The sequence below is a fragment of the Tachyglossus aculeatus genome, chromosome 4 (assembly GCF_015852505.1).
Source record: "Tachyglossus aculeatus isolate mTacAcu1 chromosome 4, mTacAcu1.pri, whole genome shotgun sequence".
NCBI lineage: Eukaryota > Metazoa > Chordata > Mammalia > Monotremata > Tachyglossidae > Tachyglossus > Tachyglossus aculeatus.
The window spans coordinates 38,603,637-38,631,030 of NC_052069.1; positions in this window are offsets into that span (position 1 = coordinate 38,603,637).

Sequence of the window (27,394 nt, forward strand, 5' to 3'; positions counted from 1 at the left end):
GACAGACGTTAAAATAAATTCCAGATATGTGCATAAGTGCTGAGGATGGGGTGAATAACTGAATAATCTGTTCTTCTTTTCCAACCTTGGGCTTCTATTCATTCATTCATTCATTCAATCGTATTTATTGAGCACTTACTGTGTGCACAGCACTGTACTAAGCGCTTGGGAAGTACAAGTTGGCAACACATCAAGATGGTCCCTACCCAAAAACGGGCTCACAGTCTAGAAGGGGGAGATAGACAACAAAACAAAACATGTAGACAGGTGTCAAAGTCGTCAGAACAAATAGAATTAAAGCTATATGCACATCATTAACAAAATAAATAGAATAGCAAATATATACAAGTAAAATAGAGTAATAAATCTGTACAAATATATATACAAGTGCTGTGGGGAGGGGAAGAGGAAAAAGGGGGCTCAGTCTGGGCTCAGTCTAGTCTTGTCAAAGTGGCTTCTGACCGAAAACTGGAAAATTCTGGATTCATCCATCCCTTAAGCTCTTAGTACAATGCTTTGCACACAGTAAGCGCTCAATAAATTCTATTAATAATTAATAATAATCCCTTCCCCCAGTCCACACCCAGCCGCCTGCCTCTTGCCACCCATCACTTTGCTCTGGGGAACAAAGCAGCTTTTCTGAATCCTTGCACAGCAATCTGTTATGGGTGGAAAGTTGATTGATGAGATATTAGGCAGGAAATAATACTAACAAATAAAATAAATTAAAAAACACGGTCATCTTAAGAGAAGGGTTTATTGGCTAGAGATGTTTTTTCTTCTAATAACTCACAATTATGTAGTTTGATTTTCAGAATGAAATATAGAAAACAGTTATTCATTCCATGAAATGACATAACTTGTTTTTAAAATTATGTTTAGAGAAGCTGATGGCGTGATTTGCTGAGTTAAGAGCTAGAACTGCATAACTTAAACAGTTTTGCCATTTCAAAATCCCCTGCACAATGTTAGGAAGGAAGAAATCGCTTTCTGCTCTCCTGGAGAGAGCTCCGTTTAAAACTAATATTTGGACAGTAATTCCGACCCAACCCCTTCCAAAAGTACCTCAGATGTACACAACGCAGTTTGGAAGTTTTGAGCAGCGTTTTTACTGGAACAGCTCTTGAGAGTAAAACAATAGGATTCTCCTCAAAATACCTGAAGTAATTTAAGCAGAGAAGCACGAATGCTCAGACTAATGGATTCTTCTTCCCCAGAACAACTCTCCCCTCTCTTTTATCAACTGTGGTTTTTGAACACTTATTGTGTGCAGAACATTCATTCATTCATTGGCATTTATTGAGCACTTACTGTGTGCAGAGCACTGTATTAAGAGCTTGAGAGAGCGCAGTACAACAATAAACAGACACATTCCCTCCCCATAAGGAGCTTACAGTCTGGAGGAAGGGGAGGGAGAAAAACTGTACTAAGTGCTTGGGGGAGTACCATATAACAGAGTCGGTAAAAACATTCCCTGCCCATAGTGAGCTTATGGTCTTGTTTCTTATTAAAAATGGGCGTTTCCTGCCATTACACATATATGTTGCCAACTTGTACTTCCCAAGCGCTTAGTACAGTGCTCTGCACACAGTAAGCGCTCAATAAATGCCATTGAATGAGTGAAAATGGTTATATTGTACTCTCTCAAGTGCAATGCTCTCCCCCTTCTAGACTGTGAGTCCGTTGTTGGGTAGGGATTGTCTCTATCTGTTGCCGAATTCTGCTGTTGTCTCACTTTGTTGCTGAATTGTACTTTCCAAGCGCTTAGTACAGTGCTCTGCACACAGTAAGTGCTCAATAAATGCCATTGAATGAATGAAGATTGTTATATTGTACTCTCCCAAGGGCAATGCTCTCCCCCTTCTAGACTGTGAGTCCGTTGTTGGGTAGGGATTGTCTCTATCTGTTGCCGAATTGTGCTGTTGTCTCACTTTGTTGCTGAATTATACTTTCCAAGCGCTTAGTACAGTGCTCTGCACACAGTAAGCGCTCAATAAATGCCACTGAATGAATGAAGATTGTTATATTGTACTCTCTCAAGTGCAATGCTCTCCCCCTTCTAGACCGTGAGTCCGTTGTTGGGTAGGGATTGTCTCTATCTGTTGCCGAATTGTGCTGTTGTCTCACTTTGTTGCTGAATTGTACTTTCCAAGCGCTTAGTAGAGTGCTCTGCACACAGTAAGCGCTCAATAAATGCCATTGAATGAATGAAGATTGGTATATTGTACTCTCCCAAGGGCAATGCTCTCCCCCTTCTAGACTGTGAGTCCGTTGTTGGGTAGGGATTGTCTCTATCTGTTGCCGAATTGTGCTGTTGTCTCACTTTGTTGCTGAATTGTACTTTCCAAGCGCTTAGTAGAGTGCTCTGCACACAGTAAGCGCTCAATAAATGCCATTGAATGAATGAAGATTGTTATATTGTACTCTCCCAAGGGCAATGCTCTCCCCCTTCTAGACTGTGAGTCCATTGTTGGGTAGGGATTGTCTCTATCTGTTGCCGAATTGTGCTGTTGTCTCACTTTATTGCTGAATTGTACTTTCCAAGCGCTTAGTACAGTGCTCTACACACAGTAAGCAGTCAATAAATGCCATCGAATGAATGAAGATTGTTATATTGTACTCTTCCAAGGGCAATGTTCTCCCCCTTCTAGATTGTGAGTCCGTTGTTGGGTAGGGATTGTCTCTATCTCTTGCCGAATTGTGCTGTTGTCTCACTTTGTTGCTGAATTGTACTTTCCAAGCGCTTAGTGCAGTGCTCTGCACACAGTAAGCGCTCAATAAATGCCATTGAATGAATGAATGAATAAATACTATTGATTGATTGATTGATTGATTACACAATTTGAAAAGCCCAGCCATCTGGCTGAGGGGTGGCAGGAGGCTGCTTTTCAAAGAGGTGGTTCCATACTACCCCTGATTCAGCAGAGGAGAGAGCTCACCTAAAGACACAAACTTTCAAGTCCACTGCCCTAGGAGCTGAATGAACAACCACTGTACTTCTCCTTCCATCAGCATGGCCTAGTGGAAAGAGCATGGGCCTGGGAATCAGAGGACGTGGGTTCTAATTCTGGCTCTGCCCCATGTCTGCTGTGTGACCTTGGGCAAGTCACTTAACTTCTCTGGGCCTCAGTTCCCTCATCTGTAAAATGGGGATTAAGACTGTGAGCCCCACATGGGACAACCTCATCTCCTTGTATTCCCCCCAGAGCTTAGAACAGTGTTTTGCACATAGTAAGTGCTTAACAAATACCAACATTATTATTATTATTATTCTCTGGGCCTCAGTTACCTCATCTGTAAAAGGGGGGATATGACTGTAAGGTCCAGGTGGGACAGGGACTGGGATCAACCTGATTGCCTTGTATCTACCCCAGAGCTTATAATCGTGCTTGGCATGTAGTGAGCGCTTGGCAAATACCATTATTATTATTATTATTATATTTTATTATAGAAAAGCAGAGTGGCTTAGTGGAAAGAACCCGGGCTTGGGAGTCAGAGGTCGAGGGTTCTAACCCCGGCTCTGCCACTTATCAGCTGTGTGACCTTGGGCCAGTCACTTAACTTCTCTGGGCCTCAGTTCCCTCATCTGTAAAATGGGGATGAAGACTATGAGCCTCACATGGGACAACCTGATCACCTTATATCTCCCCCAGTGTTTAGAACAGTGCTTGGCACATAGTAAGCACTTAACAAATACCATCATTATTTATTATTCATTTATTTATTATTATCCTGCTGATCTCAGAAACATTAAACCAGTCTAGATTTCAAACGCCTTCTCTCCTGAGCTGCATTTCTGCACTGATGGCCTAGCTAGTTCTCAAACAACCTTTAATAATAATAATAATAATAATAATAACAATAATAATAATAGTACTTGTTAAGCACTTACTATGTGCCAAGCACTGTTCTAGGCACTGGGGTAGATACAAGTTAATCAGGTTGGACACAGTCCCTGTCCCACATGGAGCTCACACTCTTAATCCCCATTTTCCAGATGAGGTGACTGAGGTCCAGAGAAGTGAAGTGACTTGACCAAGGTCACACAGCAGACAAGTGGCAGAGCCAGAATTAGAACCCAGGTCCTTCTGATTCTCAGGCTCCTGCTCTATCTACTAAACCATGCTGCTGGCCTGGGTGTTGGGGTAGTAAGAAGGAAGTCTTATAAAAAGGAATGAAACTCTGAAATGCCATGGGTGGAAGATCAGATTTTCAAACTTTTTAATGATATTTGTTAAACAATTACTATGTGCCAGGCACTGTACTAAGAGCTGGTGTAGATATAAGATAATAATAATAATAATAATAATAATGGCATTTGTTAAGTGCTTACTATGTGCAAAGCACTGTTCTAAGTGTTGGAGGGGGATACAAGGTGATCAAGTTGTCCCACGTGGGGCTCACAGTCTTCATTCCCATTTTACAGATGAGGTAACTGAGGCTCAGAGAAGTTAAGTGACTGGCCCAAGGTTACACAGCAGACATGTGGGGAAGCTGGGATTAGAAACCTCTGACTCCAAAGTCCGTGCTCTTTCCACTGAGCCATGCTGTTTCTCTGTAGATAATAATAATAATAAGATAATAATAATATAATCAGGTTGGACAAAGTCTGTGTCCCACACGGGGCTCACAGTCTTAATCCCCACTTTACAGATGAAGTAGCTGAGGCACAGAGAAGCAAAGTGACTTGCCCAATGTCACATAGAAGACAAGTGGTGGAGCTTGGATTAGGACCCAAGTCCTTCTGATTCCCAGGCCCGTGGGTTTATCCACTGGGTCAGAAACACTGGAAAAGGGTGTCACATTAAAATAAGGGCATCACATTAAAATAAGCTAACTGGACAGGCTGAACATTAGACATGGGTAGGCACACATATACAAACACATGCTGTGTGCGCACATACACACAAACCACATACTTTCTAGCTCTACCTTTCTGTACGCAATCACTCAATCAGTAGAATTTACTGAACACTTATTATGTGGAGAACACATACTAGGCACTTGGGAAACTACAATACAGTAGATAAGTAGACACAGTCCCCACCCACAAGGAGTTACAGTCTCCACTCTCTATCCCTCAAGGCTTTTGCAGATATCAATAATTATAAAAGCTTCTTAATAATCACAATTTTGATATTTGTTAAAAGTGTCAGCCTTCTCGATGACCGGCCAGCCTCTCCCCACTCCAGTCCATACTTCACTCTGCTGCCAGGATTATTTTCCTACAAAAACATTCAGGACATGTTTCCCTACTCCTTAAGAAACTCCAGTGGCTGCCCATCCACCTTCAAATCATACAAAAACTCCTCACCATTGGTTTCAAAGCACTCATTCACCTTGCCCCTTCCTACCTCACTTTGCTACTCTCTTACTACAACACAGTCCTCACACTTTGCTCTTCTACATCTTTTGAGGTCCTTCTCACTGTACCACCAATCTGTTTATCTCGCCCTTGAGCCCTCGCCCATGTCCTGCCTCTGGCCTGGTACTACCTCCCTCCTCAAATCTGACAATTACTCTCCCCCTCTTCAAAGCCTTATTGAAGGCATATTTTCTCCAAGAGGCCTTCCCTGACTAAGCCTTCCTTTCCTCTTAACCCACTGCCATCTTTGTTGCCCTGAAATTTATTTATTTATATTAATGTGTCTCCCCCCCTAGACTGTAAGCTCGTTGTGGGCAGGAAATGTGCCTATTTATTGTTATTCTGCACTCTCCCAGTGCTTAGTACAGTGCTCTGCACACAGTAAGCGCTCAATACACATGATTGAATGAATGATTATTATATGCCAAGCACTACTAAAACTTGATTTTAGATAATTAGGTCAGATTACCGTTCCAGTCCCATATGGGGCTCATGGTCTAAGTAGCGGGGATAACAGGTATTTCGTCCCCATTTTACAGAAGAGGAAATGGAAACATCGGTAGGTTAAGTGACTTGCCAAGGTTACCCAGCAGACAGGTGGAAAAGCTGGCAATAGAATGCATGTCTTTTAGACTGTGAGCCCACTGTTGGGTAGGGACTGTCTCTATATGTTGCCAATTTGTACTTCCCAAGCGCTTAGTACAGTGCTCTGCACATAGTAAGCGCTCAATAAATACGATTGATGCTGATGATGACTCCTGGGCCCTTGTTCTTTTCACTAAGTCACGTTGCTTCTCATGTCCTGTGTTTTCCTGGGGTTGGTAAACTCCTTATGGGCAGGGATTGTCACTGTTTATTGTTTTTTTTTGGATGGCATTTATTAAGCTTTTACTATGTGCAAAGCACTGTTCTAAGCACTGGGGAGGTTACAAGATGAGCAGGTTGCCCCACGGGGTTCTCACAGTCTTAATCCCCATTTTACAGATGAGGTACCTGAGGCACAGAGAAGTTAAGTGACTTGCCCAAAAGTCACACAGCTGTATTGTATTTTCCCAAGTGCTAGCTACAGTACTCTGCACACAATAACTGCTTAATAAATACGACTGACTGATGGAATGAATGCTGCCAGTTGCTTAAGTCTACCTGACATTTTATCCAGATTCCATAGGCCTCCAATGCCCCCAACATCCTGAAGATTTCAACTGAAACCTGGATGAATAGTTGTTGCACTTGTTGCATACCCTGACCAATTATGAATTTTCTCTCTATTTGTGTGTCACTGATTTATGCTATATAAATGCAAAGAGAGAGAGAGGGAGAGGGGGAGAGAGAGAGAGAGAGAGAGAGAGAGAGAGAGAGAGAGAGAGAGAGAGAGAGAGAGAGAGAGAGAGAGATGACCTATTTTGCATTTGAGCCCCTTGTGGTATTTGTTAAGCACTTACTATGTGCCAAGCACTGTACAAAGTACTAGAGTAGTTACAAGCTTAGCAGGTTGGATACAGATCCTGTCCCACATGGGACTCACAGGCTTATTCCCCATTTTTACAGATGAGGTAATTGAGGCACAGTGAGGTTAAGTCACCTGCTCAAGGTTACACAGCAGACAAGTGGTGGAGCCGGGATTAAAACCTGATTATCTTGGATCTACTCCGGTGCTTAGTACAGTGCTTGGTACATAGTAAGTTCTTAACCAAATATGGTTATTGTTACTGTTATTATTTTAATGTATTTATTGAGCACTTACTTTGTATAGAGCACTATACTAAGCACTTGATTAGTTATGGTTATAATAATAATAATAATAATAATAATAATAATGTTGGTATTTGTTAAGCACTTACTATATGCCAAGCACTGCTCTAAGCACTAGGGTAGATACAAGGTGATCAGCAGTGTGGCTCAGTGGAAAGAGCACAGGCTTTGGAGTCAGAGGTCATGGGTTCAAATCCCAGCTCCACCAACTGTCAGGTGTGTGACTTTGGGCAAGTCACTTCAATTATCTGGGTCTCAGTTACCTCATCTGTAAAATGGGGATTAGAACTGTGAGCCCGTCGTGGGACAACCTGATCACCTTGTAACCTCCCCAGCGCTTAAAACAGTGCTTTGCACATAATAAGTGCTTAACAAATACCATCATTATTATTATTTATTATTATCAGGTCGTCCCACGTGGGGCTCACAGTCTTAATCCCCATTTTACAGATGAGGTAACAGAGGCCCAGAGAAGTGAAGTGACTTGCCCAAAGTCACACAGCTGACAAGTGGCGGAGCTGGGACTAGAACCCATGACCTCTGACTCCCAAGCCCGGGCTCTTTCCACTGAGCCACGCTGCTTCCCTCTTTATGCCAATGCATAATCAATCAATCGTATTTATTGAGCGCTTACTGTGTGCAGAGCACTGTACTAAGCGCTTGGGAAGTACAAGTTGGCAACATATAGAGACAGTCCCTACCCAACAGTGGGCTCACAAGTCTAGAAGATGCATAACCGCCAACAGTTCCCTCTTTCTTTGTACCATAATGTCAGTCTACCAAAAGACTCAAGTGGCCTTCTTAGTTCAGTTCTATGCTTGTCTCTTCATGCATCTTTTTTTTTAACGGCATTTGTTAAGCCTTTACTGCATGCCAGGCACTGTTCTAAGCACTGAGATAGACACAAGATAATCAAGCTGGACACAGTTTCCTGTCCCACATGGGGCTCACAGCCTTAACCCCCATCTTACAGATGAGATTCAAAGAAGTGAAGTGATTTACCCAGGGTCACACAGCAGACGGGTGGAGGGGTCAGAATTAGAACCCAGGTCCTGATGACTCCCAAGCCCATGCTTGATCCACTAGGCCACGTGGCTTCTCTATAGACCTCATACTGTCTGGGCAGCAGAATTCACTGCCAACTTCCAGCTTTGCATCGTCAAAGCAAACCTTCCGTGATTAATAGGTTTTCCCAGGTGCAGGCAGACTCACAATCCCACTGTCTTTAGGCTCAGAACCTGAGTATGTCTCACTGATTCTGTAACCCAATCTTATAAGCGCTTAGTACAGTGCTCTGCCTTCATTCAATTGTATTTATTGAGCGCTTACTGTGTGCACAGCACTGTACTGCACACAGTAAGCGCTCAATAAATACGATTGAATGAATAAATGTTTTCTTGCATAGGTGTTTCTAGAGCACTGTCGTCAATTTATAGGGAAGCAGCATGGCCTAGTGGAAAAAGCACAGGCCTAGGAGACAGGGGACCTGGGTTCCAAACCCCAATTCAGCCACCTTCCTCTTGTATATATGTTTGTACATATTTATTACTCTATTTATTTATTTTACTTGTACATATCTATTCTATTTATTTTATTTTGTTAGTATGCTTGGTTTTGTTCTCTGTCTCCCCCTTTTAGACTGTGAGCCCACTGTTGGGTAGGGGCTGTCTCTATATGTTGCCAACTTGGACTTCCTAAGTGCTTAATACAGTGCTCTGCACACAGTAAGCGCTCAATAAATATGATTGATTGATTGATTGATTGGTCAAATCGCTTAACTTCTCTGGGCCTCAGTTTCCTCAGCTGTGAAGTGGGGATTCAGTACCATTCTTCCTCCTCCTTGGCTTGGGAGCTCCATGTTGGGTTGGAATCATGTCTAACCCTGATTATCAGGGTTATCTACCCCAGCCCTTAGTACAGCGCTTGGCACATATTAAGCACTTAACAAATGCCACAATTATTATTATTGTTATTATTATCATTATTCTTATTAGCCACTCTTGTTTGACTGGCTAAAACACGTCCCGTATGACTTTTCATGCCACTCCGATCTGAAAGGTTCCTGGAGGACTGGAAACATTGTTCTAGGACATTTTCAGCCCCATGGCCTGGTGGATAGAGCATGGCCCTGGGAGTCAGAAGGTCATGAGTTCTAATCCTGGCTCTACCATTTGTCTACTGTGTGACCTTGGGCAAGTCATTTCACTTCTCCGTGCCTCAGTTACCTCATCTGTAAAATGTGGAATGAGACCGTGAATCCCACATGGGACAGGGGTCCAACCCAATTTGCTTGTACCCACCTTAGCGCTTAGTACAGTGCCTGGCACATAGTAAGCGCTTAACAAATACCATTATTATCATTATTATTCCTCAGGTATGACAATCCAGAACAAGTTCAATCAGAGCAGAACGATTATCAATGAACAAATTGGTGGTATTTATTGAGCACTTAGTATGTGCAGCACACTGTATTAAACACTTGAGAGAGTGCAATACAATAGAGTTGGTAAACAAACCCACAGCTCTGCTTTACTCCATTGGCGATAGACTTCTATAAGTGCTTAGTAAGTGCTCTGCACACAGTAAGCACTCAATAAATACTACTGAATGAATAACCCATGAAAATTCAGAGGAGTTGCAGGAGAAGAGAAAGGAGGTTCCGACAGGGAAGACAACTATATACGCTAGAGGAGATGTGTATAGCTAGATGGCCCAGGGAGGTAAATAGAAAGGGAAAGAGAGAATCTCTGGACCAAGATTTTTCTGGAATGGGATAAACATCCTCAAGGAATATCTCAGAGTGTTGAAGGAAAGGGTATATCCTAAGCAGAAGTGGCAATACATTCTGTGGCAGAGGGATAAAGATTGAGGTGAGACCTTGAGAGACTGTCTTGGGCCATTCTCCAATCAGACAAGACCACTCACTTCCACCATCCCAACAAGGTGTGATACGGACCTCAGGATGGTCAGCAAGAATGGTGTCATTTCCTCAAATTAATCTTCTAGAGGGTAGATAAAGAGAAAAAAATATATCTAGGTAACCAGCGGTCTCAAAACGTAGTCAGCTCAGTCATTCATGGTTAAGACATTCAAATGGATTAACCAGGCCCTTGTTTCTCATTCTTCTTGCTTTGACCACCTTGTGGCCATTTCACCATGAGTTATTGTTGGCATTTATTCATTCAACTGTATTTATTGAGTGCTTACTGTGTGCAGAGCACTGTACTAAGCGCTTTGGAAGTACAAGTCAGCAACATATAGAGATGGTCCCTACTCAACAATGGACTCACAGTCTAGAAGGGGGAGACAGACAACAAAACAAAACATATTAACAAAATAAAATAAATAGAACAGTAAATATGTAAAAGTAAAATAAATAGAGTAATAAATCTGTACAAACATATATACAGGTGCTGTGGGGAGGGGAAGGAGGTAGGGTGGGGGGGAAGGGGAGGGAGAGAGGAAGGAGGGGGCTCAGTCTGGGAAGGCCTCCTGGAGGAGGTGAGCTCTCAGTAGGGCTTTGAAGGGAGGAAGAGAGCTAGTTTGGCAGATGTGCGGAGGGAGGGCATTCCGGGCCAGGGGGAGGACGTGGGCTGGGGGTCGACGGCGGGACAGGCGAGAACGAGGCCCAGTGAGGAGGTTGGCAGAGGAGCGGAGGGTGAGGGCGGGCTGGAGAAGGAGAGAAGGGAGGTGAGGTAGGAGGGGGCGAGGTGATGGACAGCCTTGAAGCCAAGAGTGAGGAGTTTTTGCCTGATGTGCAGGTTGACTGGTAGCCACTGGAGATTTTTGAGGAGGGGAGTAACATGCCCAGACCATTCCTGCACAAAGATGATCCGGGCAGCAGCGTGAAGTATAAACTGAAGTGGGGAGAGACAGGAGGATGGGAGATCAGAGAGGAGGCTGATGCAGTAATCCAGTCGGGATAGGATGAGAGATTGAACCAGCAGGGTAGTGGTTTGGATGGAGAGGAAAGGGCGGATCTTGGCGACGTTGCGGAGGTGTGATTGGCAGGTTTTGGTGACGGATTGGATGTGAGGGGTGAATGAGAGAACAGAGTCGAGAATGACACCAAGGTTGTGGGCCTGTGAGACGGGAAGGATGGTAGTGTCTTCTACAGTGATGGGAAAGTCAGGGAGAGGGCAGGGTTTGGGAGGGAAGATAAGGAGTTCAGTCTTTGACATATTGAGTTTTAGATGGCAGGCAGACATCCAGATGGAGATGTCTTGAAGGCAGGAGAAGACATGAGCCTGAAGGGAGGGAGAGAGAGCAGGGGCAGAGATGTAGATTTGGGTGTCATCAGCGTAGAGATGATAGTTGAAGCCGTGGGAGCGAATGAGTTCACCAAGGGAGTGAGTGTAGATCCAGAACAGAAGGGGACCAAGAACTGACCCTTGAGGAACACCTACAGTAAGGGGATGGGTGGGGGAGGAGGAGCCCTCAAAGGAGACTGAGAATGAATGGCCAGAGAGATAAGAGGAGAACCAGGAGAGGACGGGGTCTGTGAAGCTAAGGTTGGATAGCGTGTTGAGGAGAAGGGGGCACCCAAAAAGTAATGCAGAATTCAGTTGGCTAAATGGCTAATTGTCTGGCTGATTCACAGAACCACATCTAATTCTCATCTGTGCATTCTCTTCCAGCACTTAGGATGGCACTATGCAAACAGTAAGTGCTTAATAAATACTACTACTATTCATTCATTTATTCGTTCAATTGTATTTATTGAGCACTTACTGTGTGCAGAGCTCTGTATGAAGCACCTGCGAGAGTACAACAGACGTATTCCCTGCCCACAGCAAGCTCACGGTCTAAAGGGGGAGGTAGACTTTAATATAAATAAGTAAATTTCAGATATGCACATAAGTGCTGTGGGGCTGTGAGGGGGAGAGCAATGAAGTGAGCAAGTCAGTGTGACGCAGAAGGAAGAGGGAGAAGAGGAGAGGAGGGCTTAGTCTGGGAAGGCCTCTTGGAGGAGATGTGCCTTCAATAAGGCTTTGAAGGGGGAGAGAGAGAGTCTGTTGGATTTGAGGAGAGAGGATGTTTCAGTCCAGAGGTAGGACGTGGGCCAGGGATTGGCACTGAGATAGACATTAGAGGAGTGAATTGTGTGGGCTGGGTCGTAGTAGGAGAGTAGTGAGGTTTGGTAGGAGGATGCAAGGTGGTGGAATGCTTTAAAGCCAACGGTGAGGAATTTTTGTTTGATGTGGAGGTGGATGGGCAAACATTGGAGTTTCTTGAGGAGTGGGAAAACAGGGCCTGAGTGTTTTTGTAGAAAAACGATCCAGACAGCAGAGTGAAGTATGGACTGGAGTGGACTGAAATATGGGCAGGAGGCAGGGAGGACAGCAAGGAGGCAATCAAGGTGGGATAGGATAAGTGATTACCTCACCTGGAAAATGGGGATTAAGACTGTGAGCCCCCTGTGGGACAACCTGATCACCTTGTAACCTCCCCAGTGCTTAGAACAGTGCTTTGCACATAGTAAGTGCTTTATAAATTCCATTATTATTATTATTATTATTATTGGATTAATGTGGTAGCAGTTTGGATGGAGAAGAAAGGGTGGATTTTAGCGATGTTGTGGAGGTGGAATAGACAGGATTTAGTGATGGACTGAATATGTGGGTTGAATGAGAGAGCAGAGTCGAGGATGATGCCAAGGTTAAGGGCTTGTGAGGCAGGAAGGATGGTGGTGCCATCTATGGTGATGGAAAAATGAGGGGGAGGACAGGATTTGGGTGGGAAGATCAGTTCAGTTTTAGACATATTAAGTTTGAGGTGCCAGGAGGACATCCAAGTAGAGATGTCTTTAAGGCAGGAGGAAATGCGAGACTGTAGAGAGGGAGAGAGATCAGGGCTACTACTAATACTGCTGCTACTACTACTACTACTACTGATTGAATAGCTCTTCCACCAGGGGACAGGCCGTGGAAGGGAGAGGAGATGAAATTCAAAGTCCTCATCAAATGGTTCAGACAATTTTTGATTGATTTGGTTCAACATTTTAGAGCAATTACCCATCGGTCAACTATGCTTCTTAGGCTACAGTCATTGAAGTTTTCTATCACACCAGATTATTTCTGAAATCTTTTACACAAGCATATTCAGTTCCAACACCTTCATATGCTAAAGATTAAAACTTCAATCGCTTCTTCCGTTGATTTTGCTGTGGTTTTCAGCAATCTCAGACCATCTTTTTCCCAATCCCACAAATAAGCATGAGGTGTCTGAAAGTGTTGAGGGTTTCAAAGTGCATCCTGAAAAATCGACTGCTGGAACTTATCTGTGGCAAATGGACTCCCTAAAACTAATGGTTGGGGCTGAAATGGAGACCAGTATCTTTCTCCCTCCTATTAAGACCGTGAGCCCCATGTGGGACAGGACTATTATTGAAAATGCAGTTGATGATCCAGTTAAGGGTCTCTATTAGGGCTTAAATCTGGCAGATCCTACTGGATTTCAGAGCTACCTTTTTTGTGGGGGAAGAGTTAGACAAAAGAGTCTAGCTGACAATCCAGAACTCAGAGATAACCACAAAACCCATCAAAAGTCCAGATTCAGCTACACAAAGATGTGATTGAGGATGGTCGATTCCCACCAAAGCAATCAGTGTATCAGGAAAAGTATCACACGCCAAAAACTGCTCCTTGACTCCAGAATCTCAGAGATAATGGCAAGAAAAGTCTTCATTGTTCTCCAAATATTTTTTGAAATAGTTTAGAAGTAAATCCAGTCTAGAAGTAAATCCATGAATGGTATTTATCGAGCTCTTCGTCTAGGCAGAGCAAGGCCAACCTTGGTTATGCAAAAAGAAAATTAAAAAGAAATCTGGGGTGTGGAACAGATTCTCGGAATGTATGCTGGATCCTCAGAAATTTGGTACACGTACTTTTGGTCCTTTTTCTTAAGTCTAGTGAAAAAGGCTGATGATCTGCAAAGACAATGAGTGCATATATGCTGATAAGGGACGTTATCGTGAACTAGATCTATACTTTAACAACATTTTTGCTTTAAGGCTAATTGCTTGGAATTCAAAGTATGTTTTATTTTTCATCTCGGTCTTTCATCTGAGTGGACATTATTTAGTTTAACCAGGTTGCCTTCCCCACTAATCCAATTGCAGCAAGATGGATTAGGTTAACTCCAAGGAAGAAAGGAAAACAACTTAAATTTAAGTTTGCTAAATATTTGGGACGGACTATTTTTGTTGTCTCTTTTAGAAAAGGAGCTTCCTGAGGGGAGAGACTGTACATTTAGTATTTTGAATTGTACCAAGTGTTGCAAAACCACCCAAACCAACAGCCATGGAAATTTCATTTGTGCTTGCCCAATTTTATAGCACCTAGGGAATGCCAATTAATGAAGACCACTCGGTAAACAATTTAATTCTTTATTGTAGTGAGAAGTAAGCTGGGAATGACATAAAATTAGTGGCATGTCGGAAAAGAATGGGTGAGTGTTGTGTTTTAATTCCCCATTTAACCACTAGAAGACACTCTAGATAATAATGATCTTGCTATTTATTAAACGCTTACTGTGTTCCAAGGATCATATTAAGCGTTGGGGTGGATGCAAGTTACGAGACACAGTACCTGTCCCATATGGGGCTCACAACCCAAGTAGGAGGGAGAACAGGTACCGATTCCCCTTTTTACAAATGAAGATACTGAAACACCGAGAAGGTAAGTGACTCGCCCAAGATCACACAGCGGGCAAGTGGTGGAGCAGGAATTAGAACGCAGGTTCCATGATAATTATTATTAACAGTAGCAATACTACAAATTAATTAAGGACTTATAACACTATTTCATTTCATAAGATATAACTTCTGTTTTTCCTGGAATCTTATTTCTCATCTTCCTCTTTTTTTGAAAGGTATATGGTAAGCTCTTACTGTGTACCAGGCACTGTACTGAGTGCTGAGGTCTTGTCTTATGCCATCAAGTCATCTCTGACTTGTTGCAACGCCATGGACACATCAATCAATCAGTCAATCGTATTTATTGAGCACTTACTGTGTGCAGAGCACTGTACTAAGCGCTTGGGAAGTACAAGTCAGCAACACATAGAGACAGTCCCTACCCAACAGCGGGCTCACAGTCTAGAAGGGGGAGACAGAGAGCAAAATCAAACATACTAACAAAATAAAATAAATAGAATAGATATGTACAAGTAAGATAAACAAATAAATAGAGTAATAAATATGTACAAACATCTGTACATATATACAGGTGCTGTGCAGAAGGGAAGGAGGTAAGATGGGGGGGATGGAGGGGGGAGGAGGGGGAGAGGAAGGAAGGGGCTCAGTCTTGGAAGGCCTCCTGGAGGAGGTGAGCTCTCAGTAGGGCCTTGAAGGGAGGAAGAGAGCTAGCTTGGCGGATGGGCAGAGGGAGGGCATTGCAGGCCAGGGGGATGACGTGGGCCGGGGGTCGATGGTGGGACAGGCGAGAACGAGGCACGGTGAGGGGATTAGCGGCAGAGGAGCGGAGGGTGCAGGCTGGGCTGGAGAAGGAGAGAAGGGAGGTGAGGTAGGAGGGGGCGAGGTGTTGGACAGCCTTGAAGCCGAGGGTGAGGAGTTTCTGCCTGATGCGCAGATTGATTGGTAGCCACTGGAGATTTTTGAGGAGGGGAGTAACATGCCCAGAGCATTTCTGGACAAAGACAATCTGGGCAGCGGTATGAAGTATGGATTGAAGTGGGGAGAGACACAAGGATGGGAGATGGGGATGGGAGAGAACTGTGTCCAACTCGATTTGCTTATAATAATTATAATAATAACAATGGTATTTGTTACATGCTTACTATGTGCCAAGCACTGTTCTAAGTGCTGGGGTAAACATAAGGTAATAAGGTTATCCCACGTGGGGCTCATACTCTTAATCCCTATTTTACAGATGAGGTAACTGAGGCACAGAGAAATGAAATGACTTGCCTGAAGTCACACAGCTGACAAGTGGCGGAGCTGGGATTAAAACCCAAGACCTCTGACTCCCAAGCCCGGGTTCTTTCCACTAAACCAAGCTGCTTCTCTTTAATCCATCCCAGTGCTTCATATGGTGCCTGGCACATAGTAAGTGCTAACAGTACAGTGCTCTGACCACAGTAAGTGCTCAATAAATATGACTGAATGAATGAAATATGATTGAATGTACAAATACCACAATTATTATTATTACAGATGAGGTAATAGGCCCAGATAAGTTGATTTGCCAGAGATGTCACACAGGAGACATGTGGCAGAGCAGGTATTAGAACCCAGGTCCTTCTGACTCCGAGGCCCATGCTCTGTACATGAGGTCACCCAGCTTTTCACGCTGCCTTGATATCTCCTGCCCACAAGTTGTTATTATTGCAGTTCCTCATGCCTCAAGATTGAAGTTAGAGGCATCCTGATGGAAACTTAATACCACTCTCTTCCAGTACCTCCTCCTTTCTCTTATATAAAAAGAAACATGGTTAACCTTGAAGGTTGTTCCTTAGTTCTATCTGCAATTAGACGGAATCATTTGTGAACCCAAAGGGCAGCATTTTTCATACCGAGGTTTATGGATCACCGCAGTCTCTAGGCTGATCTGAAACTGGTAGCTAAAAGATCGCAGAAGACAAAGATGTGACGGCTTCCCATTCTTTGTAATCGGCAGTTAACTTAAAGATCAAAGTGTATCCTCCAACTTCCCCTTCTCCCTCCATCCCTCTACTCCACCCTCTCCTCTGGCCATTTCCTTTTGCTTCTCTGCTCTAGAAATAAAAGAGGAACGAAGGAAAAACCCAACCAAACGAGCCACAGTGAAGTCAATGGACAGGGCACATGGGGATTAAGACTGTGAACCCCCTGTGGGACAACCTGATCACCTTGTCACCTCCCCAACGCTTAGAACAGTGCTTTGCACATAGTAAGCGCTTAATAAATGCCATTATTATTATTATTATTATTATTAAGTACAAATCCATAGGCAAGATTAGAAGACTGGTAACATGTATGTGCAGCCTGTCAATCACTTCTGTCAATCAACCTGATTATCTTCTATCTACCCCAGTACTTAGTACAGTGTTTAGCATGTAGTAAGTGCGTAACAAATACCATAAAGAATAATAATTGTGGTATTTGTAGGCACTGTACTATGCACAGGGGTGGATACATGCAAGTCAGATTGGGCACAGTCCCTGTCCCACATGGGGCTCACAGTCTCAATCCTCATTTTCCAGATGAGGTAACTGAGGCACAGAGAAGTGAAATGACTTGCTCAAGGTCATTCAGCAGGCGAGAGGTGGAGCTGGAATTAGAACCCATGACCTTCTGACTCCCAGCCCCGTGCCCTATCCAGTAGGCCAATGATGACATATAGACAAAGGGCGTGTGGTTCCAGAAAATGTCCCCTACATTCCCAAGACTCTCCTTACAAATAGGAAATTGGATGCTGAAAGTTGGGGTGGACATGGGAAAATTTAAGTTAAAAAAAAAGGCCTTACCTCAAGCCAACCTACTAATAACAACAAAAATAATAAAATAATAATAATAACAATAATCGTGGTATTTGTTAAGCACTATGTGCCAAGCACTCTACAAAGCACTGGGGCAGACACAGGCTAATTGGGTGGGATACAGTCCACGGGGGATTCGCAGTCTAAGTAGGAAGGAGAATAGGTCCTTAATCCCCATTTTACAGAAAACTGAGGTACAGAGAAGTTAACTGACCTACCCAGTGATTGGTTTTTAAAGGCGTATATATATATATGTATATATAAGAGATTATGGCAACTATAGTCTAATATTTGAAGATCACAAGCTTGCAACAAGCCAAAGATCCTCTTCAGACACTGAGAGCTGAAAGTTCATTCACTCACTCATTCATTCATTCAATTGTATTTATTGGCCATTTACTGTGTGCAGAGCACTGTACTAAGCACTTGGAAAGTACAATACAGCAATAGAGACAATCCCTGCCCATAGTGGGCTCACAGTCTAGAGGAGGGAGAGACAGACATCAATACAACAGGCACCCAATATAAACAAATAGAATTATAGAAGTCAATGCTTTCTGTGACTTTGGCAGACCACTGCCGAATGATGTTTAGTTTAAGCAAGAAAGCTAACATTCCACTGGGATATTGACAGACAGGGGAGAAAAGGTCTTTCAACCCACTAATACCAAACAACCAGGCCTTCACTCCAAGACAGAGCTATATCCTGAATCAGTTTCTCACCGTTGTTCTCTACCACTGTGAAAATGATCAAACAACATGTAGATTTCAGTGCCCTTAATAAAAAAGCCTCAGAGGTGGTGGAAAAAAATCACGACGGACAACTGGGATTTGGGAGGTGTTTGTTTTGTTTTGGTTTTCATTTTTAAAAACACACCAAGTGAGCCAATGGAGATTTCAGTGGGTTTGCGGCAACACGCTGCCAAAGAAAAAGTCGTTTATATTGTGAAAACAATCCCATGTTTGCCAACAAATGGGCCTGGAGAGGGAGGACTCCTCTGGGCCTGTGTGTTGGTTGGGGGAATGAAACTGGCAAGACAAGACCGTCTCTACGATGGTTGCCAGCTACATTGGCGGGTGCCAGAACGGCTGCAAACTCCCTATCTTTAGCCAGCTGCTCCAGAGGTTGGCGGTTTCTACTGTGTACTATGCCCTCACACGCATTCAGTCAGTCGTATTTATTGAGCGCTTACCGTGTGCCCAGACGCATCTGGGGTGAATACAAGCAAATCAAGTTGGACACAATCCCTGTCCCACATGGGGCTCACAGTCTTAATCCCCATTTTACAGATGAGGTAACTGAGGCACAGAGAATTTAAGTGACTTACCTAAGGCCACACAGCAGACTCCTCACTTAATCCTTTTAGACTGTGAGCCCACTGTTGGGTAGGGACTGTCTCTATATGTTGCCAACTTGTACTTCCCAAGCGCTTAGTACAGTGCTCTGCACACAGTAAGCGCTCAATAAATACGATTGATTGATACAGATGAGGTAACTGAGGCACAGATAATTTAAGTGACTTGCCTAAGGCCACACAGCAGACTCCTCACTTAATCCTTTTAGACTGTGAGCCCACTGTTGGATAGGGACCGTCTCTATATGTTGCCAGCTTGTACTTCCCAAGCGCTTACTACAGTGCTCTGCACACAGTAAGCGCTCAATAAATACGATTGATTGATACAGATGAGGTAACTGAGGCTTACCAGTCCCTTGTCCCATGTGGTGCTCGCAGTTGGCGCTCACAGCTGACGCTCACGGTCTCAACCCCCCATTTTACAGGTGAGGGAACTGAGGCCCAGAGAAGTGAAGTGAGTTGTCCAAGGTCACACAGCAGACAAGGGGCGGAGCCGGGAAGCAGCGTGGCTCAGTGGAAAGAGCCCGGGCTTGGGAGTCAGAGGTCATGGGTTCAGATCCCGGCTCCGCCAATTGTCAGCTGGGTGACTTTGGGCAAGTCACTTCACTTCTCTGCGCCTCAGTTCCCTCATCTTAAAATGGGGATGAAGACTGTGGGCCCCACGTGGGACAACCATCAGGTTGTAACCTCTCTAGCACTTAGAACAGTGCTTGGCACATAGTAAGCGCTTAATAAATGCCGCCATCATCATCATCAACCCATGACCTTCTGACTCCCAGTCTGGTAGTCTATCCACTACTCCATGCTGCTTCCGAGAGAAGGCTATCTGAGAGGCCTGTGGCTGACTTGATTGTGTTGTTGCATCTATCCCAGAGCTTGCCACAGTGCTTGGCACACAGTAGGCACTTAACAAAAATAAGAGAAGCAGCATGGCCTAGTGGATAGAGCACAGGCCTAGAAGTCAAACGGACCTTGGTTCTAGTACCAACTCCATCACCTGTCTACTGTGTGACCATGGGCAAGTCACTTCACTTCTCTGGACGTCAGTTACCTCATCTGGAAAATGGGGATTGATACTGGGAGCCCCATATGGGACAGGGACTGTATCCAACCTGATTATCTTGTTTCTACTCCAGCAGTGCCTGGCACGTAGTAAGCATTTGACAAATACCATTAAAACAACAATAATTACCACTGTTATTATTATCATTAACTTTCAGGTATCAGACTGGAGATTCTGGGCTTCCCCACGTGAGGGTTGGCTATGCATAGTGAGCTGGGATTGAGGCAGGGGTAATTTCTCTGACTCTAGTATCACCAAACCACTGAACCAGGAATCGCATGGCAAGGAATGTCAAATAATCAAAAATCACAAGGAAACTTCTGTGGACGGTTTGCCAAATCCATGGTTCCTAAACAAATGAGTTGAGAAGAAGGACTGGAGAGGAAACTACTACACAGTTGGCTGGTTTCACGTACGGCGAACAGATGGCCCCTATACTGGAAAATGTCAAAATCTATAAACACAGAGAAGGTCCCGCAAAATGATCAGTTCGGTTCCCCGTCTGGGTAAAGCTGTGAATTAGAGAGACAGGATGAAGTGGGATATTATCCAGTTTCTTTCCAGGAGGAACGGAAACATTCCACTACCTTCTAGCGGCTCGAAACCAACAAGGACCTTTAACAGCTTCTGAGGACCACCCTGGTTGTATTTATATTTTACGCCTACCCGTGGCTGTTCAGGCACTGACCATCAAAGCCATTCCTTTTAAGCCAGAGTATTTCTTGCCTGTGTGTGTGTGTTTGTGTGTGTGTATGTGTTGCTCCTGAAAATATTCAGGCATATTTCAAGTCATTAGCAAAAGAGAGCTGGGGAGTTGAAAACAAACCAAACCCATAATTAAGGAGTGGAGAGTTGGAGTTGCAGTATTAGTTAATGCTGGTAGCCCAGGTATCAGTGACTAATAATGATAATAATAATAATAATAAAGGCATTTATTAAGTGCTTACTATGTGCAAAGCACTGTTCTAAGCACTAGGGAGGTTACAAAGTGATCAGCTTGTCCCACGGGGGGCTCACGGTCTTAATCCCCATTTTACAGATGAGGGAACTGAGGCCCAGAGAAGTGAAATGACTTGCCCAAAGTCACACAGCGGAGCCAGGATTTGAATCCATGATCTTTGACAATGATACACTTCATGGGGCACACACTCTTATCAGTCCCTGGACTGAGATTGGCACGGGAGACCAGTGTGGGCACTGGGAGAGGCTTCTCACCGGGCATGTCCCCACATTCCCGAAAGAGTGGATAGAACCCAGGCCTGGGAGTTAGAGGGACCTGGGACCTGATCCTGGCTCTGCCACTTGTCTGCCGTGTGACCTTGGGCAAGTCACTTCTCTTCTCTGTGCCTCAGTTACCTCATCTGTAAAATGGGGATTAAGACTGTGAGCCCCCTGTGGGACAACCTGATTACCTTGTAACTTCCTCAGTGCTTAGAACCGTGCTTCCTCCCTTCAAAGCCCTACTGAGAGCTCACCTCCTCCAGGAGGCCTTCCCAGACTGAGCCCCCTCCTTCCTCTCTCCCTCCTCCCCCTCCCCATCCCCCCCCGCCCTACCTCCTTCCCCTCCCCACAGCACCTGTATATATCAATCAATCAATCGTATTTATTGAGCTCTTACTGTGTGCACAGCACTGTACTAAGCGTTTGGGAAGTACAATCTGGCAAGCTGTATATATGTTTGTACAGATTTATTACTCTATTTTACTTGTGCATATTTACTATTCTATTTATTTTATTTTGTTAATATGTGTTGTTTTTTTGTCTGTCTCCCCCTTCTAGACTGTGAGCCCGCTATTGGGTAGGGACCGTCTCTATATGTTACCAACTTGTACTTCCCAAGCGCTTCGTACAGTGCTCTGCACATAGGAAGCGCTCAATAAATACGATTGAATGAATTAATGAATGCTTTGCACATAGTAAGCGCTTAATAAATGCCATCATCATCATCATCATCATTAACAAATATCATAAAAAAAATGGTCCTTGGATTCAGACACAGAAACACTCCCCCACACCCCCACCCCCCGCTGAAGTGGATAGAGCACAGGCCTGAGAATCAGAAGGGCATGGGTTCTAATCACAGCTCTTGCCACTTTTCTGTTGTGTGACCTTGGGCAAATCACTTTGCTTCTCTATGCCTGTTACCTCATGTGTAAAATAAGGATTGAGACAGAGAGCCCCATGTGGGACGGGGACTGTGTCCAACCCGATTTGCTTGTATCCACCTGTCCCGAGGTGACCCTGGGGTACCGGCCATCTCAAGGTCAAATACTATCTCGTGACCACCTGAGCCAGCAGGCAGAACTCAGAATTGAGGATGGGATATCATCATCATCATCAATCGTATTTATTGAGCACTTACTATGTGCAGAGCACTGTACTAAGCGCTTGGGAAGTACAAAATGGCAACATATAGAGACAGTCCCTACCCAACAGTGGGCTCACAGTCTAAAAGGGGAAGACAGAGAACAAAACCAAACATACTAACAAAATAAAATAAATAGAATAGATATGTACAAATAAAATAAATAGAGTAAAAAAAAAAATATGTACAAACATATATACAGGAGGGATATCACCTCCAAAAACCAAAACTGCTAGATTGACAGCCCAAGCCGGGAATACAGAAGGTGTCCCTCGCCCCCGTGACAATCTAATTAGGTATGGAGGAGGAGGGAGTGCAGAGGTTGGATAGACTGAGGCCAGAAGCTGGAATGGCCTAGGGGCACAGGCGATAAATATCTGTCACTTCTGACCTTCGGGGCCAGAACACCAAGACATGCAGCAGGAAGAGGAGTAGCCGCTGCAGCAGCAGCAGCCCACGTGTCCTTCTCTGCCCAGAAGGCCAGATGCCCGCTCTGCAACCAGAACTGACACACTGAGGCAAGGGCCACGGGATGGGTGAGTGTCTCGTGGGTGGGACCCAGGTGCCCCGCTGCTGATGGGAATCATGAGTGGATTCCTCCCATGTAGGGAGAGCACATGGTGAGAGCTAGCCACCCCACCACGTGCGTGGGTAAAGCAATAATAATAATAATAATGGCATTTATTAAGCACCTACTATGTGCAAAGCACTGTTCTAAGCGCTGGGGAGGTTACAAGGTGATCAGGTTGTCCCACGGGGGGCTCACAATCTTAATCCCCATTTGACAGATGAGGTAACTGAGGCCCAGAGAAGTGAAGTGACTTGCCCAAAGTCACCCAGCTGACAATTGGCAGAGCTGGGATTTGAACCCATGACCTCTGACTCCAAAGCCCTTGCTCTTTCCACTGAGCCACGCTGCAAGTAATGAATTCTTCCCATGTGGGAAAGTTAAGTGGAGTCTTCCCGAGTGGGAAGTGCACATGGGTGAGAGCTAGCCGCCTCACCCACACGCGATTAATGTATGATTGTGTTCCTCTCATGTAGGAAAGCTCTATTATTGCTAATTGATTATATTCCTCCCGAAAAGGAAGTTCAATCCATTGCACCTAACAATTACATAAATTCAACTCACCTCGCGGAATAAATTTTATATAAAACTCAGGCTTTCCATCCCTGGCATCTCTCTCTCGCCTCGCTGATCACCGAACGAACCCGTCCCCAGACGATGGGTGACACCACCCCAGCGCTTAGTACAGTGTCTGGCATATAGTAAGTGCTTAACAGATACCATCATTATTGTTATTATTACTACCTGGGCCAGAGGCGAGCCCTGACTGCAAACTTCTCCAAGTCATCAAGAGTGCACCAAATTCTGTAGGTTCAATCTGTGCAACGCTTCTAATCCACCCATTCCTCCCTGTCCAAACTGCCGTCATGTTAATGGAGGCTTTCATTCATTCATTCAATCATATTTATTGAGCGCTTACTGTGTGCAGAGCACTGTACTAAGTGCTTGGGAAGTACAAGTCGACAACATATAGAGACAGTGCCTACCCAACAACAGGCTCACAGTCTAGAAGGGGGAGACAGACAACAAAACAAAACATGTGGACAGGTGTCAAAATTGTCGTTTATCCTATCCTGCCTTGATAATTGCATCAACCTCCCTGCCTCCTGTCTCTCCCCACTCCAGTCATTCATTCATTCATCCAATCATATTCATTGAGTGCTTACTGTGTGCAGAGCACTGTACTGAGCATTTGGAAAGTACAATTCGGCAACAGAGACAATCCCTACCTAACAACGGGCTCACTTGCCTCTGCTGATCAGATCATTTTTCTGCAAAATCGTTCAGTCCACATTTCCCCACTCCTCAAGGACCTCCATTGGTTGCCCATCCACCTCCGCATTTAGCAGAAATTCCTCACCATCGACTTTGAAACTTTTATTCACCGTGCCCCCTTCTGACCTTACTTCCCTGATTTACAACTAATGACCCAGCCCACACACTTGGGTCCTCGAATGTCACACTACTCACTGTAACTCAATCTCATTTACCTCACTACCAACCTCTCACCCTGCCTCTGGCCTCAAACACCCTTCCTCTTCGTATCCGACAGACCATCACTCTCCCCACCTTCAGAGACACATTTCCTCCAAGAGGCTTTTCCGGCTGAGCTTAACTACTTGTTAAGCAGTTACTATGTGTCAAGCACTGTTCTAAACCCTGGGGTAGATACAACTTAATCCGGTTGGATGTAGTCTCTGTCCCACATGGGGCTCACACTCTTAATCCCCATTATACAGATGAGATAACTGAGAATAAAAGTGACTTGCTTAAAGTCACTCAGCAGACCTATGATGGGATCAGAACCCAGCTCCTTCTGACTCCCAAGCCTGGGCTCTTTCCACTAGGCCACGTGCTTCTAACGGTCACTTACTACCCTCATCCCCCTGACCCTACCAGAAAACGTCCCTCTGTGTACCTCCTTATCCAAAATGAAAAGTTGGGGCCTTTGATTGATTTTGGGGGGTTTTCAAACATCTCCCAGCCGGTGCCAGCTTAGGTCCCAGCAGATACAGTCACATCAGATGGGCTTGACACATAGTAACTGCTTAACAAGTACCATAATGATTGTTATTATTATTATTAGAAAGTTAACCAAGAGACCCAGGGAGCAAAGATCCAAAGTCAGGACAGATAGAAAGAGCAGAAATTCCAGAAAAAGAGGGGAGGGGAGGAGGGTTTCCAGGACGGTGTGACCAATTTCCCATCCTCATGATCCATATAGTTGTCTGCTGTGTGACCTTGGGCAAGTCACTTTACTTCTCTGCGCCTCATTTACCTCATCTGTAAAATGGGGATTGAGACTGGGAGCCCCACGTGGGACAGGAACTGTTCTAAACCATTTTTTTCTTTTGTAATCACCCCAGCTCTTAATACAGTAGGAGAGCTCCTGGCATGAACCGAGATTAGTTGCCCCTGGCACTCCCCACCGTGACCGAGTCCTGAAGCTTTCTGCTTAGGCAGCAAATATCTAGTCCAGTTTGGTAGACACAGCTGTCAAAGAGCTGGTGATACTACAGGTGCAGCTGATGGGGGTGACGCCACTCCATCTCCCACCTGTCTCCTGTCAATTCAAAGCCGCGTGGCTTAGTGGCAAAAGCAGGGGTTTCGGAGGCAGAGGATGTGGGTTCTAATCCCAGCTCCGTCACTTGTCTAATAATAATAATAATAATGGCATTTGTTAGGTGCTTACTATGTGCAAAGCACTGTTCTAAGTGCTGGAGAGAATACAAGGTGATCAGGTTGTCCCACGTGGGGCTCACAGTCTTCATCCCCATTTTACAGATGAGGGAACTGAGGCCCAGAGAAATTAAGTGACTCGCCCGAAGTCACCCAGCTGACAAGTGGCGGATCCGGGATTAGAACCCATGACCTCTGACTCCCAAGCCCGGGCTCTTTCCACTGAGCCACGCTGCTTCTCTGCCTTGGGCAAGCCACGTAACTTCTTGGTGCCTCGGTTCCCTCATCTGTAAAATGGGGATTAAGACTGCGAGCCCCATGTGGGATAACCTGATTATCTTGTATCTTGCCCAATGCTTAGAACACTGTTTGACACATAGTAAGCACTTAATACCATTATTATTATTAATATTATTATTATTATTATTAAAGGGGCCTTAGTGGAGGATTGCAATTCATCCTATAGGCACACGTAGATTGTGGGAGAAGAGAAGGTGAGAGGAGTGGGATGGTTTCATTCACAAAGGAAAGAGGATAAGGAAAAGGACAACTTTAATAGGCATTTTTTCACATCTCTGTGGTCCAGTCAATTTATTGAGCCCTTACTGTGTGCAGAGGACTGGGCTAAGCACTGGGGAGAGTACAGTATATCAACATAATAGACACATTCCCTGCCCAAAACAAGTTTACAGTTTATTATTAATAATAATAACAACAATAATGATAATTGTGGTATTCCTTAAGCACTTGCTATGTTCCAGGCATTGTACTGAGCACTGGGGTGAATACAAGCAAATCAAGTTGGACACAGTCCCTGTCCCACATGGGGCTCACAGTCTTAATCCCCATTTTACAGATGAGGTAACTGAGGCACAGAGAAGAGAAGCGACTTGTCTAAGGCTACACAGCAGACTCCTCACTCTTGGGCTTCAAGGCTCTTCATCACCTTGCCTCCTCCTACCTCACCTGCCTTCTCTCCTTCTTCAGCCCAGCCCACACCCTCCGATCCTCTGCCGCTAACCTCCTCACTGTACCTCGTTCTCGCCTGTCCCGCCATCGACCCCCGGCCCACGTCCTCCCCCTGGCCTGGAATGCCCTCCCTCCACACATCTGCCAAGCTAGCTCTCTTTCTCCCTTCAAAGCCCTGCTGAGAGCTCACCTACTCCAGAAGGCCTTCCCAGACTGAGCCCCCTATTTCCTCTCCTTCTCCCCATCCCCCCCGTCCTACCTCCTTCCCCTCCCCACAGCACCTGCATGTATACTTGTACAGATTTATTACTCTATTTATTTTACTTGTACATATTTACTATTCTATTTATTTTGTTAATGATGTGCATATAGCTTTACTTCTATTTGTTCTGACGATTTTGACACATGTCTACATGTTTTGTTCCGTTGTCTGTCTCCCCCTTCTAGGCTGTGAGCCCGTTGTTGGGTAGGGACCGTCTCTATATGTTGCCGACTTGTAGTTCCCAAGCACTTAGTACAGTGCTCTGCACACAGTAAGCGTTCAATAAATATGATTGATTGAATGAATGAATGGAGGGCGAGAGAGGAGGGAGGGAAGAGGAGGAAGGTGGATAGCAGTTTAGCACTTGATGGGGAAAGAAGTTGGAAGATGGGTCCTGCTCAGTTTTCGTCCCTTCAGGCTGTCTTTTAAAACCAGACCCATTCACAGATGAGTTTGGATATAGACAGTAAGCGCTAAATAAATACGATTGAATGAATGTAAGTGGCAGAGCCGGGATTAGAAGCCATGACCTTCTCA